The sequence below is a fragment of the Falco biarmicus genome, chromosome 2 (assembly GCF_023638135.1).
Source record: "Falco biarmicus isolate bFalBia1 chromosome 2, bFalBia1.pri, whole genome shotgun sequence".
Classification (NCBI taxonomy): Eukaryota; Metazoa; Chordata; class Aves; order Falconiformes; family Falconidae; genus Falco; species Falco biarmicus.
The window spans coordinates 31,187,080-31,205,124 of NC_079289.1; the positions used below are offsets into that span (position 1 = coordinate 31,187,080).

Here is an 18,045-nt window from a genome sequence, read left to right on the forward strand (position 1 = left end):
TCACAGAAGAACTTTAACACCCGGGTCCAGCTTTATCAAACAGGAATGTTTCTCAGTAACTCATTTCTAAAGCAGCATTATGCACACCATCTTTTACAAATTGCATATTCCTTTTCAAAGCTTTTAAGCCGCACTTCAGGTCCTCTCCAATGCATTCCTATCATATGAAAGGAGTTTTGCAGGTTTTACTTGAATTTAATTCTCAGTAAGTGATTAATGTTTCTAGATGCAGACACAAAATAAATTTTACTGATTAAGTGAAATGCTGCTTTTCACTTGAGACCTCCCTGTGATGCCTAGAGAAGCCCCATTTTATTAGTGCAAAAAGGGAGAAAGCAATTAAGGCCTAAAATTTCTCAGGGTCAAACAGCCACTGGCATCAGAATGAAGAGTAAGACTGAAATTTGACTCAAGTCTCTCTCACACTACTCGGGACTTACTGTAACTCTACAACGCTAAACTCCCATGAAATAAGCGGAATTTCATTAAGTGAGCTGCAGGGTGCTCCTCTGCAGCAACACCAACATCGCGCGCGCCTGCAGTGGTTTTTCCCAGTCTGAAAGCTCCTTCCATGGCCAGAACAGGCAGAATTTCTTGTTGGCTAACACTTATTTGGCGATGGTGAAACTACAGGACACACATGTGCCTCCCAGCTTCCTGATCTTTACACCAGCTCTGTCCCAACAACATGTTTAACTGGACTTTGGCTTCCATGAAAACGTTAAACAAAAGACAAAACCCCCTGAATACAGGGAACAGCCACCCTGGGGTTTGGGTGTATCCCACTGACTACAAAGGCAGTCCCGGAGCAGCTTTACTCTGGGCAGTGCTAATTAGCAGTTCGTAGTTTTTAAAACTGCTTTTGTCTTTGTTTTCTATTGGTTTATGTTTCTAATCTTTGTAATGATTCCCTAATCAATTTTCAGGTTTTAGTTATTTGTCCACAATGAATTTTAATGCAGTGTTTATCACTAAACGATGTATGTATCTCACTGCCACGCTCCCTTGGGGTTGTTCTGGGGGTTGTTCATTTCTGTGGGTTTTTGTTTTAAATAATTAACACCACCTCAAATTACTGATTCAGTCAATACAATACATGACATTAAGAAGTGTTCTTCTTGATAATATGCTAAAGGATGGTTGTGATTTTGCAAGGCAAAACAACGCCTATTTAGCATTGACACCTTTGGCATGGAAGCACAAGGACTGGATCGGCACAAGATATTTCCACCCCTTTTCCCATGACAGAATGCATGCTCAGAAAGTTGACTTTTTCTTGCAATTGTATTTTTGAAAGCTTCAAGTGACAATTAGTATTCAGAATTCTGAAATAATTTAGGCCTGCCAAAACAAAATATATTTCACAGTCTACATTTAAATAGTATTTACCATGAAAAAACAGTAAGATTAAGAACCATGTTTTAATTTCATACATAAGAGTTGTGATATATAAACTATGCTCCTACTGGGGCTTGTTCTTACCAAATTTATGAAGAAAAACATTAACAACTTCAGTGTTAATGATATAATTCATATGAGAATAGTGACAGATCTGCTTTTAACTCCTTAGAGCAAATACATGTTTAACACAAATCCTATTCCTATTTTACTCATCTCCAGCATTTAAGATCAAGTAATACTGTCATCAAGCTTTGTGAGGATCTCCTTTTACCTAAACGTGTAGTATCCAGAGGGAGAAAAAAAGGCAGAAAAGAAACACTGACTTAATTAGTTCTGGTCATTTGACAGCAATATTTTGACAGGCTTTTCCTCCTCACACAAGAGGCTTAGAAAGTCAGAAGCTACAGAGGAAGTGACAAGCACATACTGATACACATCAAAATAACACAAATGTGTTTATCTGAAGTCCTTGACGCAAAGCACGTGAGCAGCTGACCTGAAAGCAGATGCCCTAGCCTCAAGTCTGTTCGGAATTTTCAAGTTCAGTTCTCTTTACATTCCAGTTTCTTCTAAAATTTTAAAAAAAAAATAATTATCGCACCAGAAAAAGAGTAACAGCTCCTGGTCTGGCACACAGGACCTGTTGTGGAAACATGGAACCAATTCAGGCAGTCTCTAGTGAATATAGATACTTATTAATATGAAATGAAGCATCTCTAATGGGAGAAACCGAGATTTCTTATGAAAAGCTGTCTGAAGGCCTAATGCAAAAAGGAGTTCAAATCTGTCCAGTCAGAGAAGGAAAGCCAGGTCACCACAACCTGGGTACACACCTTAAAAGTGTGTTGCTTTAAATGATGCTGCAAATCCATTCTCTTTACCATTTTGCAATAATTTAGTCTTCCTCAAAAGCCTCTGGAGAGACCTGGAAAATCTTGATAAATTTTATACATTATTTCAGAATAATTAATACCACAATTTTCAGCCCCTCCACCCCCAAAACTGCTCGTCACCAGATGGTTTTTCATTAACCAATCCTCTATGTTTTACCCGGTCTCTCAGCAAAGGTCCACAGGGCCACCTCACTGCAGCATACAGAGGCATCATCAAAATATGCTTCCTAGCAATGGAGAAGGATGTATGTGAAAACAGCCATCAAACTTCTGAAAACCCACCACATGTGTTTTCCCTCGATATTATGGGAAGGTGTGGGGACAGATGAAAAAAAAAACAAACAACTCAAGCAGCATATCAGAGCAAGATAAACAGCTGACAGGCACAGAGAGAGATCTGGAGTGATAGCTGCTTTTAAAAAACAGCAGCAACAAAGTTGAGATAAATTTAAAAGTGAAACAAATTTAAGACAACCTGGGGGTTTCATCAACTTCAATTTTTTTTTCTTCAGTTTTTAAATTTTAACCGTAAAGATGACAGACCTTCTGTGTTGACAGTGACTAACACTATCGGTATGTTAAAAATTATAACAGACTGATGATAACGCTCTGCAAATAGGGAAACTACTGACACAGTTACTGCTTTGTAGCTCTGCAAACTAATCACCAGCTGAATATTGAAGAGCAAAATAAACCATGGTCACCAGGACTGCTCCTATTTGCCAAGTCTGTGAGACTAACTTTTTAAAGTTAAAGTTCTAAAAAGGAGTTTTCAAAAGGCGTCAACAAGCGGAACTACATTTTGATTCAACTGTTTTGTTTAAACTACTCGGGATGACCCTGAGAGGACTGCTACTACATGGCTTGCAGCTGGCTCTTGCACCACTTCAGTAGTTCATCTGCTCAAGACTCACACAACTTACAGCGCTTTTTATAAAGAAAATTTCCTTTTCTTGCTAAGTAACTGAAGAGTTAATATTCAGCACATTAAAGCCTTAATTACACAAATACTCTGAGTCAGTACAAGCCAGTCATCCACCAAGAGACAGTCCCAAACGTCTCCATCTACCTGCGCCTGCTCTCCCTCCTCCCCAACATCCCCAGTCCCTCTTCTGTCAGCACGCTCTGACACCTGGCCAAGGGACCTGATGTTTTGTTGCTGTTTTTATTTAGTTGGAGGTTTTTTGTTGTTTTATGTAAACACATTTGGCAGGGGAGTCCTTAGTTTTACATTCAGAGCAGCTCCCCTACCCAGTTCACCTTTGGCGATGCAACTGTTTGCGTTTTGTCAAATGACAAGACAGGAACGAGCTGCTGGAGTGTAACATCAGACACCACCTTTCAGTGGCAGTACCAGGGCAGAGAAAGAAGACATGCCTTGCAAATTCCCAGGTTTCTCCCCTAAAGCAGTCAATGCACCTTTGAATGGGGTGATCCTGCAGAAGATCTTCAGATCTGAGGCTCTGACAGGGTCGTTCAGGTAAGGCTCTTTAAAGTAAGTGCTGCCACAGGGCAGATGCCAATGCAGTTACTGGCTAAATGACAGCTATTGAAAGTACGAATAAATGATCAATTTTCACAGTGGAGAGAAGTTATGAGTGAAGTCTCATGCTCTCTGCTGGGACTGCTGCTGTTTAACATTCACAAATGACAGGAAAATCTGGTGAGGCAGGGAAGACAAAAGTGCTAGAAGCACAAAATTATTTTTAGGAAAAACAAACACACTACATGATTTTCAGTGACCAGATGAGAATGATAAAATTGCTGTAAGTGTCAGTGATGATAAAAGCAAAAACAACGAAGAGGGGGAAATGACCTTAACTTTACATTTTAAAAAAGGGCTGTAATGTTGCCATTATTAAAAAAAAAAAAATTTTTTTCAGGGTGAGTACGTGTAATTCTGAAAACACCAACTCAACACTCAAAGGCCAAAGCTTAAAGAATTAACAGAAAAATAATAAAACAGTTATCATTATGCCAGTATAGTAGCCCATGGATTATTAGAGTCACCAAACGAAATTATCAAGCAATAGCCAAAACCAACTACTTTATTGTACAGCTCAAGTGTTCAGCTGTGGAAGTAACCACTACAAAATGCGAATGTGGAAAATCCACTTCGCCTTTAAATAAAACTGCACATGTAGGTCCACAAAGCACTACAGAATACAAAAACCCTTACTGTGTATTGTTTGCTGAACATTATCCAAGAAAATAGCATAGTAGGCTTGTCCTCCACATGTTTTTTTCCCCAAAGCAATTGCTACAAGCCTCTTCCAGATGGATCTGTGGTCTGCACTAGCAGTGGTGCTACCGAAATAATCTATATCTGAAGTAATTAACATGTTTATTACCTAGCTTCCCAGTGTAACCAGGCTTCAGCGTGACTAATTCTTGGACAAAGTTTACTTCTCAAGACTTTTGGGTGAAAGCCAAAGGTCTCAAAAACAAACCGAGCTGATACTAGTTTTCCCCCCTTTCCACGCAAGAAATCACATACAATATGTAAACTAAAACCTACCCAATGTGAATCATTTAACTGTCAGAAATGATACTTCATCAGTCAGCAACACAATGTCCTGCCAAATGTTTTGAGGTTGAGAATTACACCAACAACCTTCAACTAGGAAAACATTAGAAAGTGTGAAGACTTTTTCGTACAGGAATTAGAGAAGAGATGCTTTGGAGAACTATTACGTTAACTGACATTACACAGTATTAAGAAAAACCACTTCTGTAGTTATTTCCACAGATGAAAAATTACACTCAGGCACAAAACAGCACTCAAGCACTTACTTTCTTCAGAAGAACTCTGGGGTCACAAAATGCCTATCTCAGTAAAAAGTATTTCTGTAATGGCTGTTGTAACAATCAAACAGATTGCCACGGTATCACATCAAGCTTTCTAGAAGTTTCATTTCTAATTGACTTACACAGCCTTGGCTCCCAGAAGAACAATAAAGGGCAGTTCCAGGAACTATCTTTCAAAGTACAAGTGCAGACATGACAACAACGAAGTGCCTCTGAGATACTTGGTTAAAGCCAGTGTCGTGGTTTAACCCTGCAGACAGTTAACACCACACAGCCGTTCACTTATTCCACCTCCTCCCAGTGGGATGGGGAAAGAATTGGAAAAAAAAAAAACCCCACCAAACAGTAAAATTCATGGGTTGAGATAAAAGACAATTTAATAGCACAGAAAAGGAAGGGAAAATAATACCAACAACAATAACAATAAAGAATTAGATAAAAATAATTAGACAAAAGCATTCTCCCCGGCTGCACTGTAAAGATTACTTTTAACACCCTGTCCTGCCGGGACTGGCCCAAGGACTATTCCATACCATACGGTGCCATGCTCAGCATATAAACCAGGGGCAAAGCTGGCCGGGGGCTGCTGCTCGGGAACTGGCTGGGCATCGGTCAGCGGGTGGTGGGAAACCGCATTGTGCGTCATTTACTTTGTATATTCAAATTCTTTTATCATTACTATTTTCCCTTCCTTTTCTGTCCTATTAAACCATCTTTATCTCAACCCATGAATTTTACATTCCCCCCCCTCCCAGTTCTCTCCCCATCCCACGGCAGGGCAGGGTGGGATGAGTGAGCAGCTGTGTGGTCCTTCGCTGCCTGCTGGGTTAAACCACAGCCCAGCTGAAACAGGACAGCCAGTAATTCAGTTTCAAGTCTCACGTTCTATCCAGTTTCTCATTAGCTGGACAAATTTAGGTACAACATACCACCACCACCCCTCCTAATCCAGCTAAAAGCGGCAAGTGTGCCAGGAAACTTTGTAGGCAGCAGTTTCTGAAAGAGCAGGATGGTATCTTTTACCAACATGACCAAGGAGTAAACATACTATGAACAGAAAAGGAAACCAACTGACAATCTAAAGAGGATGTGGATGAGCTACATGTGCAAAAAGACCAATTCTCCAGATAAAGTAATATTAGCTAGGGGACGGTACATGTCCTGAAACCATTAAGAACAGACCACGATATTTAAAAGCAAAAAGACTATCAATATCTTGCAATGTGCTTCATATAATCTTAAAAACAGGACAAAGAAATTGGAATTCCAAAACTAATATGCCATGTTTCATAACAAAATATGGCAACATGAGCATGAAAACTGTTTTATACAGTGGACTTAGAAGCTCTGCATATGTTTCTGCATTGAAAGCTGAGTGCAGCATGATGACTGCCAGGTTTGTCTCCCTTCAGCAAATACTAGGTATAAACCAAGGTAACAGCTTGAGATATTCCGTAAAGGTAGTCACAGAAATATTGGCTCAAATTTAGATCAAAACTCTTTTATGGCATGGGTTCATGCCCAAGATGTTGTCACACTGATAGTTTTGTCACAACTTTAGTTTTTTCTTTCTTCTCTTCGTCATGTGTGATTTTCTTCAGATTGAAATGTTTTCTAAAAGTGGCTGCTGAGTGCTCAGTTGACAGAATTTAACAAGATGTCTTCAGTTAAACACTTCTGCCTTACAAGCAGTTATTTCATGATCAGACAAAATATAAGAGAGGTAAGGAGTAGTGCACTGGAGATCACATTAACAAAAGATGATTAAAAAACCCACTTGGGCTATTGTGTAGTCTTCATTAAAAATACATTCTTCCCAATCTCACAATCAATAATTGCATTTTGACAGCGTGATACAGAACAGTATAAAAATCACTCAAAATACCCCAAACTTTTCAATATCCTTTCTGAACAGATCTGAAACAAAAACTTGGAAGACACTGGTATCAGTATTTTTTGATGTTACACCAATTTCATACTTATTTCTTAGTAATTTTACAAATCTAGTATTTGAACATTTCCTGACTGTTGTTCCTACTGTTTCGTCTCGAAGTGTTGCAGCTAGTTCTGAGGTAGCTATTACAGTGCTCATGCCACCCCGCTCCTTGAGGGCAATTTCACTGATTTACAGCATTAGTCGGCTTCCTTCACTACAAACTGTAAATTTGTACAACCGTGCCACAAACAGCTCTCAAATTAGTATGTCAGCACTGGCTTTTCATAGATCTGAGATGGAAAAAATCTAACTAATTATGTCAAACATATGCGTGTCCCTTAGTTAATGATAAAAGTCAGAAGTATCTTACTCTAAAACACGTGGAGTATCCATGGAGCTACTCTAGGATCTTTAAAAAAGACTGAAGAAACCCTAACACAATGTAATATATCTGCTTCAATTTTTTTCTAACAACAAAAGATGTAGCTGAACTAGCAAAGAAGGGCAAAAAAAAATAAAAAGGGGAAGAAAATCTGAACAATTTATACAAGATCTGAGTACATTTACCTGGTAAACTAGCTACAGCTATGGTCACTTGGACCTCAGCAACATCTGCAAGAAGGTTGTGCTAATACTTCCCCAAATAAAGCCAGTATTATTTTTCGGAAAATACTATAAGACATGATTTTCAGTGCCTTTTCTCATGTCCATACACAAAAATCTTTTTTGAAGACTGATCAGTAAAGACTAGCTCAGGCTCTGCAAAATATGCTGAAAGGCAGAACATTTCCCCCTTAGGTATTCAGAAAAGGAGATGCAGGAAATTATTGATTTATACAGTGCTTTACAACACTTTGTTTCTAGTTTACAGCATAAGGTCAAGCCTAAATGCTTTTATATGTAAATAAAACAGCCTAATACGAAATGTCTGACTACTGGATGTCACAGAGGACAATCGCTGGCCACTACATTGTATAAAATGCGCTACTTGCATTCACCTCGGCAGTTTAGGGAATAGCAGAAAGCATGGTTGCAAATAACGGCACACCATCATTCTGAGTTATCTGACTAACAAATAACAGATAGGGCGCTGCAGCACAGTCAGGTGGCAGTACCATAAAATTTTTGTTGCCAACTTAACCTTCTCATGTTTAGCTTCCTTCAAGCTTGTTAAAAATTAGACTGAGGTTGTTTTGGGGGGTTTTTTTTAAGCTGTCTGAATTACATAACTACAGGACTAGAATGTAAACGTAAGTAACTTTAGAGAAAATGTGTTTGTGAACACAAGTGTCTGAGTGCTGAAGTACAAAAGCAAATTACATCCTGCTGATGCCCAGGGAAAAGACAAAAATTTGCATTTAAAACTCAGTGCACTTTTATCTAGATAACTTCACAGGGATCTAGGAAGGCAAGTTAATCTGCTTCAAGTTTTAAAATCAACAGTTACAAAAGACAAAGATCATGGGGGAGGTGGTGGGGGGTGTGTGTGTGTGTGTGTTCTGAAATACCACCCACCATATCCCCCACGTCACATCTGAATAGCACCGATGCAAAACCTTCCCTCCCCATGGGAAGGCCTTGTGCTACACACACAAGCAATGAAGGAACCATACTCAGCATCCAGCCTTCCCATCTGCAGCCCCTCTGCCCACCCCTTCTGGCACCTGAAGCCAGAACTGGGTTTGGAGGCTCCTTGTAAGACCCACGAGGGCAACCAGCTGCCTCAGAAGGGCCTGGCAAAAGCCATGCTGGTCAAGGAGCACGTGCCCAGCTGGGGACCTAAAAGCAAGGTTTTAACCTTGCTGAGACTCGGGCGTGAGGGTCTTGGGTCTTTAGGAGGATGATGAGGAAGCTAACCTTCCTTTTATAACTGCAAAATTAAAATAGCAGCATATCTTAAAAGTAACATATCATAAAAAATCTCAAAATTTTGAGAACGCTTTTGATGCCTAGATACTCCTGAGTGTAGAGAGCAGATGTGTTTATGAAAACCAAGAAATTTGCGTGGCCTCTGCTGTCTCCTTCCTCTGTGCAACACTTACTCCTTGACTGCTTATCTTTCTATTGGCCTATAATGAAAAACAGCAACACGTACAGAAAGGAATGTATGTGACACTCCCTGAAGCAATAAATCAGTGACATTAGGCAATACTAAGAGCACCTATCAACAAAGCAGTAAAACTGACTTAGCTGACAAAGTACATTGAATTACAAAATTATCAAAACCTGTGTTTCTCTTGATCTCATTAAATTACAAATATCCTGCTGTTTCCACAATTGCAAAACCCTTCAGTAACAAAGTGCTTTTCTATTCAAGCTCTCTGAATTTTTATTGTGAGAAACTCTGAGTAGTTAGTAAACAGGGCAAAACCACAGTTTCAATGTTTCTGATGAAACCACTATGTTTTACATCCTACTTTGAGGAAACTGAAGTCTTTTGCTCCTAGTTTTACTTCCTGAAATTTAAGGAAAATTAAATTAGCTTCTAAAGTTGTTTAAAAAAAAAAATCAGCTGGCTTTTTTGGAAGAAATTTCACTGAAAATTATTACTACAGAAACCTTACATGTTGGCAGTATGATTTCTGACAAAAAGCATTTCAAACCCTTTCTGCTAGTCCTACAATCAAGTTGCAGTATCTCTTTTAGTGATTTCAAAGTAGAAGATCACTGATCGGTGTTTTAAAAGGCGTCATACTAATTTTAAAACTTGATCATGCCATGAACTAACATCGTGCATGACTTAATTGAAACGTTTGAACACTTTTACTGAAGTTCACACAATCATGTCAACCTTGGTACTGTTTATTTCCTATGACTTGAGCAAATGCAGGAAGGTTGGGATGACCTGGAAGCTTTCCTCTCCCTCCAAGGAATTTTAAATGGCCAGGCTCATAAAAGCCCCCCAGAACGTTTTCCTTCAGCTCTCAAACTCCAGAGTGTGTAAAGGTCACACATTACATAGAGAATGATGCAATTTGAAGCCTGTTGAATTTTACAGCTTCTCCTACTATTTGCACTAGAAAAACAAACCTGAACCAAGCAGCTTAGCCATTTCTTCCAAACCCACCTTGCACATACTTTCTGCTGTGACCACTTCCCGCCATCAGCACACCGTGCAGTAACTGCAGCTTAGCATGCTTAGACTTTGTAGGTGTGGAGTAAAACCTGCCTCTTACAGGCATGAAGGCTTGAGCTACACCTACGGCCTTGAGCACAGCTAGCACAGCCACAGCAAAAGCAACTAAAAGCGCATTGTGATTGACAGGTCTGTGCAGGAAGAAGAGTGCTGATGCACAGCATGTTCAGACGATTAAATAAACAGTTTCCAATCCCAGTTATACAGATCTCCAAACACCGTTCTCCCTCCCACCAGAAACTGAAAATAATTTCAAAGAAAGGCTGGGGAACAGAAACAAAGGGTTCACTTAAAAAAAAAATAAAAATCACACTGACTGAGGTACATACATTTAAGTTGTATGTATCTATACACTCTAGATTTGATATCTCAGAGGAAGACAAAGAACACATGGAAATAAATGTCAAATTTAAAGGAGCTCCTTTGGTTTTCACTTTTGGCAATTTCACTCTGCTGTCTTCACTTTCACTGTAGAGAAAATGCCCATTTCTGCTTTTGGTTAGTGTGGTATCTGTTATGGGCATCTCCACTGACTTCACTACAAATATACTGATATAAAACTCACATAGAAACCAAAGTAAATACACAAAGTATTACAGTCCAGTGTGCGCCCACAAGTACAGCAAAACAGCAGACAGACGCCTTACATATAAACGTTCCTGTTTAAGAAAAGCTTGTACAAGGCACCTCAACTCAGATGCAACAATCCATCAGTAGGACTTCTCCTATGTAGGCTTCTGTTCCTTTTTTTTTTTTTTTAACTTAATTATCTAATGAGTCCCTCATTTGTCATTCAGTGGGGATCCTCTATGGCTAATCTGAAGCATATAAATTAATACCTAATCCACAGCAAAAACAAGACAGGTTTTACCATTCACTTCTAATAAAACCAAAGGCTGCAAATTAATGCACTTCTGAAGTTAGACCCAAAAATGACAATCTCAAAGAACCTGAATTTATCTCTCTGCTACCTGACTCTGTTCTGTCTGTTTTAACTGCAGGTGATGTGAGGCGCCTGTAGCATATTTGACTGTGATTTTCTAACTCTCCAGATTAGTTGAAATGAGTCCTTAGACTGTGACATGATAAGGAAAATGGAAACCAATACCAATACTGAAGACAGTTGGCCCTAAACACTCATAATCCTGACATCAGTAAGAAAATTTACAGCACGTTCAATTGAATTCAGATCAGGTATTTGCCTTGCTGTCATCCTTTATCATCCCTATTCATCTCAAATAGGAAAGCATGACCATGCACAGTATTGTCTGTATTACTGCTCATTTTTATCCTCCTTTGTGGAAAAATTAATAAAAAAGACCTATGCATGCCTGTTTATGTTATAAATATCACTATTTCAAACCATTTACATGAAAATAGATTAGAGGGTAGTAGACCAGAAGCATAGATCTCACTCTTGAGCTTAGCAGAGGCTTTTAAACCTCACAAAACCAACACTAAGTTAACGTCTGGCCAAGAATCAAAAAAACAAAGATTTGAAAGCCTCAAAGTTGAACATTCTGCCCACAACACTTACAGCTCAGTTTCACAGTTGGGCTTACATCAGTTTAAGTGCACTGCAGCTTCTCTGAGTTACACAACTGCACTTCCTACTTCATCCCCTGCTTCAGTGTCAGCACAGCTATGACTGTGGCAGTTACGAATTTGTTATGGTTAGTTTCAAACCAGAGTTCTCCTCATTCAGCTGAGCACGTATGTATATGCACACAGCACAAGGGAAGAAGCAGAGAGAGGCCTGAAGGGATGACAGTAGGATTACTTCGGGCAACAGCCTACGTTTAAATTGTCAATCATAAAAACCGTATCAGAACCTCAGATTCGAAGAACTTGCATAGCCGAAAGTTAACTTTTTCCATCTACACCACTGAACCACTAAATCACCACACACAGCAGCTGAAAAAATGTGACAAAACCCAGAAGCTTGAGTGAGGGGTATGCATGCCACAACCTGGATCTCACTGCAAGACCACCACTGCAAGTACCTGGAGGAGCCAAACTGTGCTGCATGGCAGCTCACTGGGAACTGCAGTGGAAAGCTTCTGTTCCCAATGTAGTGCCGCCTTCTGGTGCTAAACACCTTGTTTCAGAGGACTCACTCTTCCAGCAAAAGGATGAGGATCTCTCATAATGACAGCACTTGCTCAGAAGGTGAGTGTGGGTTCCAGCATCCCCTCTCCTGCCAGGGTCAAACTAACGTCTCCCAAACACTTCCAGTAAGATTATTCACAGATTCAAGTGAAAATGGCTCATTTGTGAAAATGTTCTTTCAACCAGCCTTCAGACCTCTGCAGAACTCAGTTGATGAAAAATGGCTTTTCCTTTTCTAATGTACACTATGTCTTTTGCGTTTAACAGCCTCACTCCACTCCTTCCAAGATTTCAGCAGAAAATTCTAAAATATCACAAGAAGCATGTCCTTTGTCCCTCCTCCAAAGTTTTGACATTTCCTTTCTTACATTCTAGGTATTAACTGATTGCCACACTAAAAATACAACTGCTAAATGTGGTCAACAATGTAATAATAAAAATGTTCATAAAGTATTGAATTTGTTTCATAAAACCAGGATAAAGGCTAGAAGGAAAAAGAAGTTGGGGTGGGGGAACTAAGCTGAAGTATTTGTAAATGATATGCTAAATAATCATTGAAGTGATCTTACAATACAGAATTTAAAGAGGTTATTTGCTGACTTACACATTTAGAACATTATAGTTCTTCACATTAATCAAGTCCAAGTTCTGCTTTTTGGCAGCAGTTCTCTCTTGACAAGCATTTTCATGTCAGTATTTATCTACACTAATTAGCTTACCAGCTTGAAAAACTTGTATGAAACCTTTTTTTCCCCCCTAACTTCTTACATTGCAGTTTTGTGAAGGAAACCAAATTAATACCATAGGTTTGGGGTTTTAAAATATATGAATTCATATAAATCTTATTGAATGACTACGGTAAATTCTTTCAATAGCTTCATAATGTTATCCTTTATAAAAAAGGGACTAGGAATGGGACTGTGGGCTTTCTGCTGTGCCTGACAAGTAGAGGTTAAAATCTTCTCTTAGAAAGTGAGGGGCCTCCATTCAGCCAAAACTGCAAGAGGTTGCAAGCACTTGATGTGGTGGTTGCAAGTAATTTGGCATGGAAGTGAAATACATCCTCAAGAGCTATGTGGATAAAGACCAGTGATCCTGACATGGAACCAGCCTACCTCAGTATTGGCCAGAGAATGTATCTTGGGCAAAAACTTAAAGACCTGAAAACTGAAAAGTAATTGCCTTAGAACTAAACAAATTATAAATGTATTTCTACAAGTTCTGTCCCCTGACCCGTTTCATCCTGTATGTTTGGAATAGCTCTAAAATAATTCATGACGCTTCTTCCATTTTTTTCCTATCATTCCTAGTATTTGCTTACTACAGCAGCAGATTTCTTTCTTTTTCTGAAACAGTCATGTTTTGCACTTGCAGAGTATTTTGAATAAGAATGTTTAGTCAAGGAACATTTGGCAAACTTCTGCCAAGTCCAATTAAACTTTTAATTTCTAATCCTTTAACTTAGAAAGTATAAGCTTGGGTATAGCCAGATTTGCCACAATGTTAGGGAAAGCCATTTAACTTATGTCCTGCATATAAGGTGGAGAGAAATTTCAAATACTGCCATTATTTCAATCATGTTTGCAGAGTAATTGAATAAACTTTATCCAAAAAGTTTGAAAAAATCCATGTAAGAGTTCAGGAACTCAGGTATTTCGTTCTAGTTAAGGCACCTCTCTTCCTACCTGACATTCTAGGAATTCCCTTCATCCTATTCCTATCCATTGAAAATCATGTTGCTGAGATTATTTATTGATCCTTTTTCCATTTTTCTTTCCTCTGAACAATATCAATGTCCATTTCTCAAGCTTTTCATTTTATGATCATTTACTTTGCTTTTTAGCCCATCCCTTTTAAACTACTCAATCCATTAAAGCTCAAAAAGACTCCATGTTATCCAACCTCTTAACAAGCCTACTCTAAGATCAACTAGACTTACATGTCATAATCATCTGATGCCTAACATGCACTTCTAATGCTCAATGCCATGCTGCCTCTTCTCCAAGGGAATACACTGCAGAGCACAAAGCTTTCCTGAATTAATCTATAAAGCACAACTCTGAACAGCACCTCAGGACATATCTGGATAGCTGTTAAAAACTGCCAACTCTCCATGTCACCGTCCCGAACAAACCTCTGTACAACACCTACCTATTCATATTCTAGGGCCTGTGAGAAATACTGCACTACACAGCAGCAGAACCATTTTTGATCACCTTTCATGAGCTCCTTATCTTGCCAAGTGGCCTCATCAAATTACTCCAAAGATGCAATGGAAATGGTGATTTTGTCCTTTGTCCAAACTAATTTCTCCCTTGAAGTGAGACTGTATAAAGCAGGGGTCCTCAAACTACGGCCCGTGGGCTGGATACAGCCCCCCAGGGTCCTCAGTCCGGCCCCCGGTATTTACAGACCCCCCCGCCGGGGGTTGGGGGGGGAAACCAAGCAGCCGCAGATGGCTGCCTGCCACTGCATCCGCGCGCCGGCCCCCTGGTTAAAAAGTGTGAGGACCCCTGGTATAAAGGGTCAGAGGCTTAAATCAGCAACCCCTAACGCACATACACACACGCTATTCATAACTACAGAAAATGAAGAATTTAAAAGTTGAGGCTGCAGGGAGGGGTAAGTAGGTGTGGCATTTCTTACCTGTTCTTGTTGCATATATTAGAGCGAGGTGAGGGTCACCATTTTAAAATGTATCAGATAACAAGTGGCGGTAACATCTTACCCAATTCTTGCTTGCTCCCTCTGGATACCTTTATAATCATGTTCTCAGAAAAATTTACTTTGCACATCAAAACATTTGAGAATGTAAGCAAAACCTGCTGCTGGGACTTTCCAGAAGTTACATAAAAAACGTAACTCAAGAACCTTCATGCAAATATTTATCAGTCATCTGTTAGCGGCCTAAAACACTGCTGTAACTGCTCATGTGTATTTACAATGTAAACAACCAATCTGCATATTCCATGATACCCTTTACATAATTCCAGGTAAACCTAACATGTTCATTAGCATTAACTGGACCTTTGAGATCACAAAGCTGCTTTTACCATTAGAAACCGCACATTTCTGTTTGTGCTATAACAAAAACTACTTTCAAACTTGCAACTATTGTGCTTTAAAAAATGAATCCCATATTTTTAATCTCTGTCTCAACTACTGTGGTCAACAAACCAAATAATGCCAAGAACAAGCTCTAAAATGTAAGCAGAGGGAACATATAATACTTTCTGAAATGAAATATTCTAAAAATATCTTCAGAACTTGGATGACAAACTCCAGGACACAGTTCTGCACTTTTCTCCATCACTGTGCATGGAAAGCTTTTCCCAAAACCCTGCTTCAAAAAAAACTTTTGTGCAAAATCAAAATGAAAGCAGAAAAAGAATGTCAAATTAGTAGTATTTTTAAAGATTCTCCCATCTTCTCATTTTCTTAAGAACTTGTCCTGTAAATTACAGAGTATTCAGAAAGCCTCAAGTAGACTTGTAAGTATGCTGAAGGATTATATTATGCTAAGGGATACTGAGATAACTGAACACAGTCCCAACAGCAGCACTTCAGATCTGAAATTCCCCTTCACAGGAGAGGGTTCCAGCTAGGAAAGCAACAGAATATACTTACTTGGCTCTTAGTTGCTTGAAAATTATTCACCAATACATCTTGGTTTTCCTTTCTACCTATATCAGCTTTTACATGGCATTCCTTAAGTAAAAACATATTGTCTGTAGTCCACTTCTCTTTGTAATACTAAGTATATAAAGGACAGTATAGGAAACACCAATGAAGGGACTTCATAGAACTAATTCAAGTTCAAAGAAACTGCTTACTCACACAAACATACCACAAATACTGTGAAGATGTGTTTCAGAACTAGAATTTGACTAAAAGTAGCATTTCTTAAAGTATGATTGTTCTTAATAATATGTGCAGTGAATAGGACAAAGAACCAAAGCAATCCATTGTTTTCAAGTTAGAGAGACTGCAAAAATAAAATACCTTTGCTATAAATGTATGTGGGGTTTAAAACCCCTTCCCTCCATGAATCCAAGGCTATGGGGGGTGGGGGGGGGTGGGGGGGTGTAAGGCCCTAGCAGCCTGAATTTATACAAAAGGAGAGAAATTTTTTCCTCTTCCTGCAAGCAGGAGAGGAGCAGTAAGCAGGAGAGGAGCAGCTGTGTTTCCTATAAAGGAAATTGAAACTATTATAAAGAGAAGAGAGAAGCATTTCAAACGCACAGGAATTAAGACCTCTCATTTTCTTTTGAGCTCCCTTTTACCTTTTTAAGCAATTACACACATAGAGAAACTATTTTGACTTAAGAGAACCTAACAGACTCAGAGCCCAAATACTTTAGATTCTCTTGCTTTTGGCTTTTTTAATTACTTTTTAATATTTGAAAGATTTTTGGCAGCTGTGTATTAAAACATAGCTAGTAAAACAAAAACTACTCAGGAAGACTGGTTCTAGGTCAGTCAAACTTTCAGCAGAAAATATTTACAGTTTCCTTTTAACTTTTACTTACAATTTGTAGATGTATCTTTATTTGCATTAAATTAACAAGTTTCCTGATACGGAGGAGTCTTTAACTGGCTATGCAATAGCTCTGCAGGATTAGTCTGGCTAAATAAAAATAGTCCATTCACTCTAAGTCTAAAAATGCTCATTTAAAGACTTGCCTACTACGCTGGAAACTTTTAAAGGGGGGGGAAAAAAAAAAAGAGAATTTCAGTGCATTAACTACTTCACACTGTCTCTGTAAGTGGACACCATTGCTCCTTTTTAAGAGGGCAGGAAGCCGCTTACCAGGGGCAGTCTCGCAGTGACTGACGAGTGTCTGCAAGGCAGTGCCTGGAAGGTAGCTGAGAGGGTCAAAGTTCCCAGCTCTGTTTTCTCTGCACCTACTTCCCCCATAGACTTACGGAGTTGAATTAAATGAAGTCTCTCAATAGGGTCCTTTTGCTTGGCAAGAATCTAATCTAAAAATACAAAGTGTTAATCTTCCTACATTTTTATGGCATTCACTAGCCATTGTAATTATCTCAATATCCTATTTAATAAAGGGTTCTCCATCCACGACTTCAACCTATATTTAACATTTAAGGTGGCCTCACACCCCGGTGAGGAAGTGAACAACCTCTTACATGAAGGGAAGCTAAAAGCACAAAGTCATAGAAAACTTTGCCAGGATTGGAACAGAAAATCTGTGGCGCAGCCAGAAACAACTTCCTGACTCGCAGCCCTACTTCTCAACCATAATAAATTCCTTCCTGTACATACACATGCTCAAAGAGAAACTCCAGTAAACAGACTAAAAATGCTAAAACTCATGAAAATGGTTGAATAAGTAATAACATTTAGTGCAAAGAAAACATTGTCCTGACAGGATTTGTCTTACTGAAACAGTAGCACTTGTTGAGCTCTTTTGCCTAAGCTTGCTTAACCGGAGCAAGAACAAATGCCTGTACCATGATAGCCATGCTTCTAAAAGCAGTAATATTAGTTATAGAATAACGGAGTTATATACAGTGTTCTGCGCATTTGACAACCTTCTTTTAACAGTGCATACTCTGGCTTTGGAAGCATTGTAAGAATTTATTATGTTATTAATGTTGAAGTTGGCTTTTTCCTCTAAAGTAAGAGCTTTTAGTAGTATCATCAGTGCCAGACTAAATGCAGTACGAAAGAACAAGTTCAAAATTCATTTCACCTTTGATTACAATTCTGTTTGATTCCAGCACTGAAGACTAGGGTAGTG

The 18,045-nt window shown here is 39.0% G+C and overlaps 1 protein-coding gene across 3 annotated transcripts in view; it reads right to left on the reverse strand.

Moving 5' to 3' along the window:
- Positions 1-18,045, reverse strand: part of RB1 (RB transcriptional corepressor 1) — an 82,188-nt gene that overhangs the window by 12,207 nt on the left and 51,936 nt on the right. Inside the window, exon 1 of one of the 3 annotated variants that reach the window (XM_056329259.1) lies at positions 5,169-5,173. The exons of the other annotated variants lie outside the window; for them this stretch is intronic. The gene's annotated coding sequence lies outside the window, so the exon portion shown is untranslated. Of the gene's footprint in view, positions 1-5,168; positions 5,174-18,045 lie in introns of those variants that run through there. 3 annotated transcript variants of the gene reach the window in all.